The sequence below is a fragment of the Antechinus flavipes genome, chromosome 4 (genome assembly GCF_016432865.1).
Source record: "Antechinus flavipes isolate AdamAnt ecotype Samford, QLD, Australia chromosome 4, AdamAnt_v2, whole genome shotgun sequence".
Classification (NCBI taxonomy): domain Eukaryota; kingdom Metazoa; phylum Chordata; class Mammalia; order Dasyuromorphia; family Dasyuridae; genus Antechinus; species Antechinus flavipes.
The window spans coordinates 442,835,878-442,848,719 of NC_067401.1; the positions used below are offsets into that span (position 1 = coordinate 442,835,878).

Genomic DNA, 12,842 nt, shown 5'->3' on the forward strand with positions numbered 1-12,842 from the left:
TGGATGAACTAGGAGATCAGATTCCCAGATTAAGGATATGCACTGCCCTCTTCAGTGTTATGCACTGCCCTCTTCAGTGTTATACACTCCCTCTTAGGTATTCTAGGGGTAACTCTATGGGATAGGATTGAATTTCTAATAATATTATTCATGAACCCCAAATCAATATGTTCCTTTCTACATCAATTACCAGCCATATCTCCATGATATCCTTTCATCAATTAGCTTTTACAAAGGAATATTTATCATTAAGCCATAGCAAAGATCAAAACATTTCAAACTGGGGGTCCACTCTCCATTCCCACATACTTCACTCTCTGGGGAGAATAGGTTCAGACTTTAAGTAGTTGCTACAAAAAGTATTCTCCACACCAAATTTACTTTGGGATTAGGCACAATACATAGGAAAGTTACTTTATTGTTTGCAGGACATGATATTTAAACTGCTAGACTGATGTATTCCTGGCCTGAGTCAAGAAGGTAGCTTGTCGAGGCTATGTTTTTACTGGACTTGCGCATAGTTGCTGGTTGCTGAAGAGATTTTGAGATGGCACTTCCAAATTTTTGAAGTACACAGAAGTGAAATCTGGTCCATTTTGTCTCTGATACTCCTTCACCTAAGATCAAGAAAAAAATAAAACACATCAGAGAAAGATGAGAGGTAGAGTGGCCAGATGGGGACAGAGAGCTCAAGGACTCTCCTCTACCTGGTGACAGATAGTAGTTCCTGCTTCATTCCCCACAAGGAACAAGAGTTCATCCATTTGAAATCTTTACATTTATACTCAATTCCAGCTTGATAGCTATTGAAGAGTCTCTGTTACCATGCAATAAATATAGAAGCAGAAAAATAGTCAGAGGATACCTGTACATATTCAAAAGCAAGGAAGGAAAGATATCCTCCAGCACTCATTACCAAAAGCAGGCTCAACAAGTCTACATCTGGACTGGCAGTAGACTGAGAACACTGCATATACCAAGGAACAGACTTTCACTGGCTCGGTCCCTCCATTACAATTCTATTAGTATTACAAAATAAATATTTTGGAATTCCTTTCTGACCCAAATTGCTGTTTTAAATTTGATCAATCCCCCTTTTCATAATGTGGCGGGTGATAGATGAAATGATTGAGGAAACAAAGGTTCCAAATGCTGGCAAGCTTCTACAATCATTTCATCTTTTACTCGCCAAATAATTACATCACTAAAAAAATGGGGTTAAGTCGGTACTGAGAATGAGTTATTGAGTAACATAGTGTCTGATGATGCAGTCACCTAGAAAAGTCTTCTGGTTTTATTAACAGAATTTTGCATGTGCTTGTGGGGGAGGTAGTGGGAAGGCAAGAGAAGGTGGGGTTGAAGGAGAGAACGTGGGAGGAGGAATAGGGAAACATTTGGGGATGTGGGGAAGAAGAGAAATTGTATTTAGCAAGCCCCTAGGAAAAGCTGGAGCTGACAGAGCTCCAACTCCGTAGAAATCATGAATCATTACTGAAAAGTTAAAGAGGTATTGTAAAGGGAAATTTCATTATTAAATGTCCCATTTAAGAAAACAGCCTGACCTAGCAACGCTAACCTAGTCATCCAAAGGCCTAGGTTGAAGTCCTGGCTCATTTACTAGACAAATCAGTACAAAACACTATGGCCCTGACCATCCACCTATAAAATGAAAAGAATGACACTTACCTCATCTCTGTGACATGGGAATATTGCACAGATTAATGCAATAATAGAGGCAAAGGGCTTAGGGCTAGCTGCTGGAGCGAATGAGGTTTTAGAAATGGAAAGTGTTATCAACTTGTACTCTCCTATCTTTCATTTCCCCCCAACTCTCAAGCAGACATCTGTATGAGATCAATGTTTCTCCCATAAATCATTTTCCTGAATATAAAGTTTAAAAATCTCAGCGCCCTGGAAAACACAAAGAGGATCTGTGGTACATAATTATTTCCAACTGGAAGGGCATTGGTGGTCCCTCCAGTGCCAACAACTGTCATGTAGCAGCCTGCAACTTTCAATCAATTTATCCCATTGTTTACAAATCAGATGCAAACCCATGGAGTGCAGGGTTAGCCGAGTCTGCAAATAGCTCTGGTTTCTAGAGTAATTTCACAGAAAACTAGAAATATAGCAACTAGAGGAATTGTTCCTGTTGGCACTAATCTCCCGCCCCCACACCCTACCTCCAAATTATGCTGCTGTTTCTGCATTTTCTGCTACACTCACTCTTTCTCACATCGAGCTGACAATTCAAAGGTCACACTGGGTCTTCAGTGGCACACTGGCTGTGGGACATGGCTGCTTAAGCTCGGTTACTAATAAGTGAACCCACAGAGTGCCATTTCGTTACAGAGTGTGTCATTAAAAGCTTCACCTCTACGGCTCATTCCCTGTTCTTTACATGGCCCATCCCCTGCAATGGGGACTTTAAAAATGAGGAGGTTGAGCAGTTGCAGCCCAGGATTATGGCTAGCTGTTGCAATGTTAATTAATGTATTAGGCCACACAGCACACAAGTGCATGCGCGCGCACACACACACACACACACACACACACACACACACACACACACACACACACACACACACACACACTACCAATAGACAGTGTCCCTGTACTCCAATAAATTAGGACGACGCTCATCTTCCTAGTGTTGAAAATTGAATATAATCCAGTAAGAGAAATGAATTGATAGGAAATAATGAGAGAGAGGTAGAAAATAGGGTTACAGACTCTAGATAATGAGCTTCTGGTTGCCCCGTAAGAGTTCAAATCTTCAGGACTAGATATATGATATCTCAGAACTGGTGGATGAATCAGCAAGCCACTATTAGTGATCTTTGAAAAATTGGAAATATAGGAACACAGAAGCTTTAGGACTAGAGAAATATTAATGTCTCAGTTTTCAAAAAGGAAAAGCAAAAGGAGAGTAGAGCCTGCAATATAGAGAGGAGTCATGCGTGGTTCCATGTCAACTTGGAAGGATGTCTCTCATGAAATGGCCTAGGGATCTTTCCTTAGCCTTGTATTCTTCTTAACATTTCCAGTGGACACTTGAATGAAGTCATCCATATCCAAATTGAGAATTGCATGCTTAGGGACAGGTAGAGATTGAGTGGAGAGAGCACTGGCCCCGAAGACCTAAATTCAAATCTGACCTCAGACACTGAACACTTACTAGCTGTATGACTCTGGATAAGTCACTTAACTCTAATTGTCTCAAAATAAGAAAGAGAGAGAGAGAAAGAAAGCAATTCATGCTTATCAAATTTAAAAGGAATCTCAAATGTATGCCAAAAGCAGGATCCAGAAATACTTATATTGCCAGGATATCAGACTGGAAAAAATTAAGTGTAATAAACATAACTTTTTTACACCTAGATTCAAATAATTAGATTTATAAATAGAAGAAAGGAGGTATGGCTAAATCAAATTTCGTATTTAAAAAACACAGTCTGAGATGAGGAAGCCTTTAGCTTCTGGAGGGACAAGGAAAGGCATCATGCTGAAGATGGGATTTGAGATGAATCTTGAAGGAAGCCAGGGAAATTGAAAGAGGGAAGTGAGAATGTGAGGTATCTCAAGCATGGGGGAGGATGATATATACAAATAAAGAGAACTCAGGCAGGAGGTGGACTATCATCTACAAGGAACTGAACACAGTCCAGTGACTTGGCAGCTGTGTAGAAAATAAATTTGAGAAGGCAGAGATCAGAGACAGAGACCAGTTTGAAAAGTATATAATATACTGTGTCATGAGGCCCAGAATGAGGGAGAGAATGGAAGTGATGCTTAAGACATGAATGTAGTAGAATCAACAGGATTGGCATCTGATTGGACAGAGGAGTAGGAAGTAGGGAAGAGTCATGTATGATTCTCAAGTTATTAATTTGGGTTCTTGGTAGGATCAAGTGGGGTTCAAGACAAACTAATTCAAATTTAAATAAAGCACATTGTAGAGGAGATAACAATATATTAATAACATGAAGATATGAAGATCTACAGCAATGAAATCAGAATTAGACAGTGGGCAACTGTAGATATGCAATCAGAAAAAAAGTGATTTCATTCAATTTAACAGTGACAGAATGATGTTCTTGGAGTTAAGAAGAGACTAGGCAAGGGAATTCTGGCAAATGATTAAGAACCAGTTCTTCGAAAATTCAAGGCATACTTTGAAGTTATTGACTTTCCCCCACCACTTTCATAGGTTTAGACAATCAGCTAAACAATACATCAAGTTGTGACTTGTAGTTTGGTGATTTCTGAAGTGTCCATGCTCCCATTGAAGATTTAATAACAGGCTCTTCAGAACTGTCAACCAAGTGCCAGCAGACCTTTGGACCTAGTACAAATCCTACTCACCTAACTATCTGTGGAACTATAGGTGAACCAGTTAACCTCTCAGAACTGCATAATCTGAAAGATGCAGATAATGTTTAATATCCATTTCACAGTATTGTTATGAGCATAAAATATAATAATGTACTCAAAGACTGCTGCAAATTTCCATGCCTGGAAAATCTTTCACCATCATCTCTCCCTCTTCAGAACTTTTCTGGTTCTTCCTCATGGTATATTGGTCATATTTTTTTCTTCTCATTCCTTTTTTATTCAAAAATTTCAATTACATCCACGACTCATTTCTCAGATCTAATCAAATGACTTATAAGTCTATGTCATCATTTTCTACTTTCTCTCCACCTCTAGATCCAAAATGGAAAGTAGAAAATGTGCTAAGTAGTGATGGTGGTAGTGATAATAACAATAGCAGCAGCAGCAGTAGTAGTATACTAAGTAGTACCATTATTAGTAATAATAATAGTAATAGTAGAATAGTAATAGTAGTAATCATAGTAGTAGTAGTAGCAGCAGCAGTAGCAACTATAATAGTAACAGTAGCAGTAACTGGTAGTATTAACAGTGTAGCAGCAATAAAAGTAATAGTATCAATACTAGTAATACAAATAGTAACAATAGCACTAATAGTAGTAGTAGCTGACAAAGTACTTTATACATATTCAATCATGTGATCCTTGAAATAATCCTATAAGACTTACTATTATTCCTTTTTACAGATGAGGAAAGTAAGAATCAGAAGCTAAGTAACTTGCCGAGGTCATACTCAGCTACTAAGTTATTAAGGGAAGATTTGAACTCAAGTTTGCTTGACTCTAAGTCTAGCCCTCTATCTGCTACATTCTTATTCCCTATATGATACTGATCAAATCATGTCACTTCTCTGAACTTTTCCCCCTGTATACAAGATGAATGGATTGGATTAGATGACTACCTTCCATCTTTAAAATTAAAATCTTCTGATGTTCAATTGTCAGTAGGACATCTTGAGTGCCATGTTATGCTAATACCGCAAACTTAAGTCCAACAATTAAAAAAAATAAATTTTGCCTATTCTTTATCTTCACAGTCCAACCCTGCACATAAAGGGAAGTTGATCAATATTGGATTGAACTGAAATTTATGCTTTTAATATTTCTGTCAATGGCACTACCATCACCAGACCCACCACATTCAAAGCTTTAGTGCCAGCTCTGAATCTCTCCTCTTCCTCACAAGTCACAATTTGTAGCCAATCCAATTTGCTTGAAATCCCCAATTTCTTTCTAATTTCCCTTCCTTCCATTTCCTTTGTCCTCCTATTTCCTTTGTCTCTAACCTAGTATTAGACAAATTAAATCAGGTTTGTCGTAAGGGCTAACAGTATTAGACGTTATGACAAACCTGATTGAACCTAACTTGTCTTTCTGTCTCCATTCTCTGCTCTCTTGAATCCAACCTTCACACTCCTGCCATAATCATCATCCCTATGCATAAATTCACATCACTCCTCTGTGTAAAATTGGTTAGTGACCTTTCCCCTCCACCTCATCAAATTCTGCTTCCTTAATTTGGTATCCACAATGACCCTAACTTTCCAGCTTTCCATTATGCTTCTTTATTCCACATATTCTATTCCAGAAAAAAAAAAAATTGTACTACTTGCCATCAGTCAGAATTACAAAGGTTGGGCAGAATTTATTTCAGAAGCCACTTAGCCCAGTGTTTCCTTGACCAAGAAGCCTCTCTACAAGATATCCAGCCTCTGCTGAAGAGCTTCATCGGAAGGGGTACTCATAGCCTCCAACACTACTGCCTTCCTCTTTTAGAGGATTACAATAATTAAGGAGATTTTCTGGATACCAAGCCTGAATTTAATGTTGTGTTCTATTCCTCTTAGTTCTGTCCTCTTACCCAGAACACAAAAATTTGTATTCCCTCTTCTATATTATAACCCTTGGAAACTATTATAATGTAACCATCCCTGACCCAAATTTTTTCTCCAGACTAAATGACTCAATTTTTTTTCAATCAGTTTTCATAACCCCAGACTTCAAGACCTTTTAATAGTATATTCACCTTCCCCTGGTTCTAGAATCAGACTTCTACATCATTTCCCAGCCATTTCCATGTCATGGAATCATCTAGGTGACCCAGGACCTGAGTGTTGAGCTCAGAATCAGTAAAAACTAAATTCAAATCACTTCACTTAACTTTAGTTTCCTTGTCTGTAAAATGAGGACAATAATAGCATTTCGCAGGGTTGTTGTGAAAATGAAGAGATGACATATGAAAAGAACTTTGCAGCTTTAAAGCCTTTTCCACACCAAGCTGCCTCCCTTTGGCTATCCTCCTCATCTCTCCAAAAGAACTTCAAACTCATTCTTTGGTAGGGGAACTTACAAAACTATTTTGTCCAGAATCTCTACATCATACAACCTCCTTTTCAGGTGTCCTTTATTTGCTGTCTTTCTGTTAAAATGTTAGTTCTTTGAAGGCAAATACTATTTTTGCTTGAATTTGTATTTCTAATACTTAGCATAGTACTTGGCACATATTAAGTATTCAATATTTTTAAATTTTTTTATTTATTTTAATATATTATATATTATATGTAATATAATAATATAAATTAATTTTAATTTAATAAAATTAAGTATTTAAATGCTCTATATCTACCTATCTATTCATTTCTGTCTCTTTCTCCTTCTTTCCCTCTCCCTCCCCTTCCTCCATTTTCCCTCTTCATCTCTGTCTCTGTCCATCTCTCTTTCCCTACTCTCTCTCTCTCTTTCTCTCTCTCTCTCTCTCTCTCTCTCTCTCTCACACACACACACCTTTCACTATCTATTGTTTGTGTGACTATCCTCTTTATTCTATCCACAGCTCCATGAGAGCATGAATTCTATCTTATGGGATCATCATTTCATCCATCAGTACCCTGCACAAAAGCTTGGTTGGTTTAGGGGGGAAGGGGCATCTGAATGTTTCATTTTATCAACACAGAAAGCTTTTCATGTGGAAACCCCCTCCACCAAAGAATATCAAGTCATAGAGATTGAAGCATTGAGACATCAAGTAAGTTGCCCAGGTTTATATCCGAGAGAACACATGAACAAGATCTTCCTGACTCAAAGTCAGTCCTCAAGTCCCTATACCATGTTGCCTATCTATACATAGTAGGTGCTTTATAAATGTTTGTGGAATTGAAAGTCCACTGAAAAAGAAATGCTACTAGTCTCAGATACAGTCACTAAATTTATGACTAGAGCTTTGTTATGTGGTCCTTAAAATAGGTAATCTATTAAGTCTCTTGAGACCTAAAGCATGTAAATAGAACTTTAAAAAGTAAGCATTAAAAAGAGAGACTGTGGGACAGACATGAATGACCTATTCACTGTTTGAACAAGAGCCGGGGTAGCAGCTCAGGATAAGAAGGATGAATCTCAGAGAGATAGAATAGGAGGTTTTTAGAGATCATCAAAGAACTTTTCATGTTGAGTCATACATACTAATAAAAATAGAAACCAATGAGTGGCTTTTTCTTTTTTCTTTCTGAAGAAAATACTATAGATCCTCCCAAAATATTTGTGACAACATGGATGCTTGTGTCAAATGATAGAATTTGCTCTATTTAATTGAAATATATGAGACCCAAAGAGCAAAAATGAAAGGATGAGTTTGCCCATCCATCATTGTGAATAATGGACAGTTCCCATTCCTCTGTAGTTTTGCTGTTGCTCAGCGCTGCAGGAAAGAGTGTGGGTTCAGGAGAAAGCCATTTCCCACAGAGCAATTATCAATTTTAATATTAAAGACATTTTAAAATGATTTTTAATTTATCAACTAATCCCCAAGTTCAGTATGTGAACTGTCAGCTCTCGGCTTTGGATATCAGGCAGATGAGGGCTCATGTCAAAAGTCCATATATAATGGATATTTTGTAAATCTATAATGGGGTCTGAACAGTGCCCCCTCCCTTCATTTTAAATCAATTGATCTTTCCGTGCCATTAGGGACATGATCCACTGCCCTGATTTATTTCCCCTTCTATCTCTTGTACTTCTTTCCCTTTTGAATCAGAAAGAACAAAACATTTCACAAACTAACCAGATTTTAGTAAAAGTTGCCCCTTGTCACCATGAAAAGAAGTCCCCTCCTGCTCTCTTGTAGCTTTGAAAGGTTCCCACTTTGATGTCATGCTAAAATAGCAATGAAACAGAGGGGAGCAGCTTTAATTTGAGGAGGGTCTTTAAAAGTATGGATCTTTTTGCCCTTCATGCTCTCATCTTTTGCCTCTGATTCATGGTCTAGGACTAAATTGTCATTCCATAAAGCCAGTGTAAAAATTCAATTTTGCTTCACCAGGAGGAGAAAATATGAAGGAAGGCTGAATTGGAAAACAGCATTGTTTGATGGAAAGAGCGACAGTTTTGTCATGAAGGGATCTGGATTCAAAAGCTGACTCTGTGACTAATTAGCTGGGTGGTCAAATCTTTCTGGACCTCATTTTTCCTCATCTGCAAAGTGAATTTGATTCAGTTACCTTTAAGGTCCCTCTTAGCTGTAAACCAATAGTTTACCTGTGATCCTATAATCACAGTTAGCCCTTGATCCTATCTTTAGCATTACCTTCTATTATGATTTTTTTATGATTTTTTTTTCTCGAATTCCTGATCCCCCATACCCCAGATTCTAATGCTTAATGTGCCCACCCAAGTTATATTGTATGTGTTTTGCATATACTGATAAATATGTATGTCTGTATATATGTATTGCCTCTCCTGTAGACTGTAAGCTTCTGGAGGATACAAATTATTTCACTTTTTTTTCCCCCTGCATCCTCAGTGCCTAGTGGATATTTTGTAAATCTGTAATGGGGTCTGAACAGCACCCCCCCCTTCATTTTAAATCAGCCTCTCCTGTAGACTGTAAGTACATACCTACACAATAGCAATCACTTTTTAAGTGATTGTTGGGTTTTTTTGACTGGTTGTTATGCTTTTGAGCCATGCCTTTTTAACTATTGTTATCCTTTTCACATCAACGGGGTTAGGAGCACAGTACCCCCAAAATCTAGAAAATCTGTATAAAATTTCCTTGCCAGAGAAGAAGTCTGAATTATTATGGTACTAAAAGATAAAAAACATCTTGGTATTTATATAATATTACATCTATATTTTATATATTTCTGAGTTTCCATATTTTTTCCTATGTTGTCTTCTAGCCTTTACAGGTAATCTGTGGCTTCCACAACACTAAAAAAAAAAAATTATCACTTAATTTCTGATGTTGATTGGCAATACAGCAAAATTGGGACAGGGAAAATTGTGATGTGGAAGAGATCACTGTATATTTACTTTAGCATAAGGCCTGTAAGGAATTAATATAAGATGGCCAAGTATAGGAAAACAGGGCCATACTTTTCAACTCCATTTGGATTTGACTTTTTCTATATGCTTAAAAATTATCTCAGGCCTTGGCAGATGTTAGATTCAAATTCTCTCATGAGAAGCCTCTAGAATTTGAAGGATCTTAGACTGTACTTTCCCGGGAAGGATGCTCAAGCCAATTTGGCTTCAGCTAAGGTTTCTTGTGAGTGTATAGAAAACATAATTCATTTTAATTCAATGAACATTCATTTAGCACCTCCTGCGTGCAAGGCCCAAACAGTCAGGGACATAATGACAAACACAAAGCAATACCTGTGCCCTCAGGGATCAACCTCACTTGGGAAACTCAGAAGTGAGCTGCTGTCCAAATTGGGAAACAGAAATCTAATAAAATCACTCAAAGCAGGTGCATTAGCTTGAAAATAAGTGGGACTGCTTTGATTCTTGGTTCTTTAAATAATTATGTTATTCTCAATATAATAAAACTCCAATTACTGACCTCCCTGGCTTCCTTTAAGTCTCAACTCAAAACCCATATTCTGCAGGAAGCCTTCCCTAATCCATCTTAATTTTAATGTCTTCCCTCTGTTAATTATTTCACATACACACATACACACACACACACTCACACACACAAACACACAAGACACACAGGGACAGAAAGAGAGAGAGAGAGAAACAGACAGAAACAGAGAGAAAAGGTGTGAACAAGAATAAAAACAAAAACAGGAACAAGAACGAGAGACAGAGACAGACAGAGAGAGAGAGAGAGAGAGAGAGAGAGAGAGAGAGAGAGAGAGAGAGAGAGAGAGAATGGGAAGGAGGGAGGAAAGAAGGGAAGAAGGAAGGGAGAGGGTGAGGGCGAGAAAGAAGAGAAGAGAAACAGAGAGAGTAAAAACAGAGAGAGAAAGAAGAGGAGAGAGATAGAGACAGAGACAGAGAAACAAAGAGAGAGAGAGAGAAGAGAGAGAAAGACAGAGACAGAGAAAGAGACAAAAAGAGAAAGACAAGAGAGCCTATTTTGTATGCAATTGTTTGCATATTGTCTTCCTCATTAGACTGCAAGCTCCTTGAGGTCAGGAACTATCTTTTGTCTCTTTTTATATCCCCATCATTTATTTAGCACAGTGCCTAGGTCATACAGTAGAAGTTTAAATGTAATATGGATCTACTGATTGAACGATACTGATAGAATCTTTTAATTGGTGGAGTGTTTTTTTTTTAAACATATACTATTACTTCTGAATTGAAAGGGTAATATTATCCCTATGTTACAGATGAGGAAACCAAGAGTCAAGTTGTCACATGTCTTACCCATAACCACACAGATTATCTGATCAGACACAATGATAAAAGGTGATCTCCCTGAGGAAAGGAACAATTTTTTGGTCTTTAGACCTGTTCAGTCATTAAGTCTGTCTAATTCTTTGTGACTCTGTGGATCTCTCTGTCCATGGGGTTTTCTTGGCTGAGGTTCTGAAGGAATTTGACATTTCCTTCTCCAGTGGATTAAGGCAAACAGAACTTAAGTGACTTGTTGAGGGTCACACATCTAGGAAGTGTCTCAGGCTGTATTTGAACTCAGTTCTTCCCAACTCAGATCTTGGGCTTGATCGATTAAGCCACCTCGTTGCTTCTAAAGTGACTTGCCCAAGATCCCAGCTAATAAATGTCTGAGGTTGGATTTGGACTCAGATCTGACAACTGGACTAGCACTCTATCCACCACACCACCTAGCTGCCCTAACATTTTTTTGTTGTTGTTATCAGTCAGTCATTTCAATTGTGTCCAATTTTGGGGTTTTCTTGGCAAAGATATTGGAGTGTTTGCCAATTTCTTCTTCAGATTATTTTGCAGATGAGGAAACTGAGGCAAAGAATGTTAAGTGATTTGCCCAGGGTCACACAGCTAGAAATGTCTGAAGTCAAATTTGAACTCAGATTTTCCTGATTCCAAGCCAGCTCTCTATACTCTGTACCACATAGCAGCCATTGTCCTAATACACAGTATGTGCTCAATAAATACTTTTTGATTGACTGAGAAATTAGAAAGCAGACTTTCCTCACTTCTATGTCCAACCTTTGGTCAGCTATGCCATCCTCCCCCCTTGTTGGTTCGGGTCTTTTGTTTTCCATGAAAATCACCAACCTTTCTAGAAATGAATAAAAATAATGAGAATAATATTAATATCCAATATTTATATAGTGTCTACAATGTGCCAAACACTTTGAAAGCTATTGTAAGTTTTGGATTTTTTTGTAAGACTAGTAAATCCAAAAGCAAAGGACTGCCCCTGTTCCCATAGGTGATATTTTGGAATGGGATGCTGGGGAATTTTCTTCTATTCTTTTATGATGATAATAATTCCCATCGATACCATACTCTTGCTTTTTGAGGAGAAACACTTTACATTTGCCCATGAAACGCAGTCGGCTCCAAGGGGGCCAAGGTTACAGCTATTGAAGAGAGCCCAGCTAACCTCCACAGGACAGAAAAGAAAGAATAAATGTGGCTGTCGGGGCAGGAGGTGTGATTTCTCACCCCAAAGGGAATATTTCAAGGCCTCTTTATTCCCCCCGCAGAAAGGAAAAAGGATCAATGCCAGCTACCCAGCAGTGGCTAGGAGCCCCCACAGCGTGTGCAGACCTGATGGAAGAGAGAAAATTGAGGTGAGGAAATAGATTTCACATTAGAGGTCTAAAGTGATTATTATAAGCAATGGGGAGGAAATAATTATTTTTAAGATGATAAGCACTACCTGGTCCAAGTATGATTTATGTTAGAGGAACTCTGTCAGACAGACATGTGGTCGTCTGGTAGCTACTGGAGTAGACTTCTAATGCCATGGGCTCACCTTGAGTCCATCCTGGGAATGCAGCTTTCCTAAAAGCCAAAGGGAATGGACCCATAGCTTGCTGCTGAAACTGCCACTAAGAATGCTCAAAAACTTGATGAAAAGGCATCTTTGTGCCTGTTGGGGATTTTTTTTAAAGCATACTTAATGCCTCTAGTTGTAAAATAGAAGTGTAAAACCTTTGCTACAATGAATTGCCTGATGACTCTAGGCTGTTGGGGGGGGGGGGTTCCCCCATTTTCTTAACTAATGACAAC

General features: G+C 38.2%; 1 protein-coding gene across 1 annotated transcript in view; it reads right to left on the reverse strand.

Annotated features, from left to right (window-relative positions):
• Positions 1-376: 376 nt before the first annotated feature.
• Positions 377-12,842, reverse strand: part of TTLL7 (tubulin tyrosine ligase like 7) — a 354,831-nt gene continuing 342,365 nt past the window's right edge. Inside the window, exon 22 of the transcript XR_007953864.1 lies at positions 377-617. The gene's annotated coding sequence lies outside the window, so the exon portion shown is untranslated. The remainder of the gene's footprint in view (positions 618-12,842) is intronic.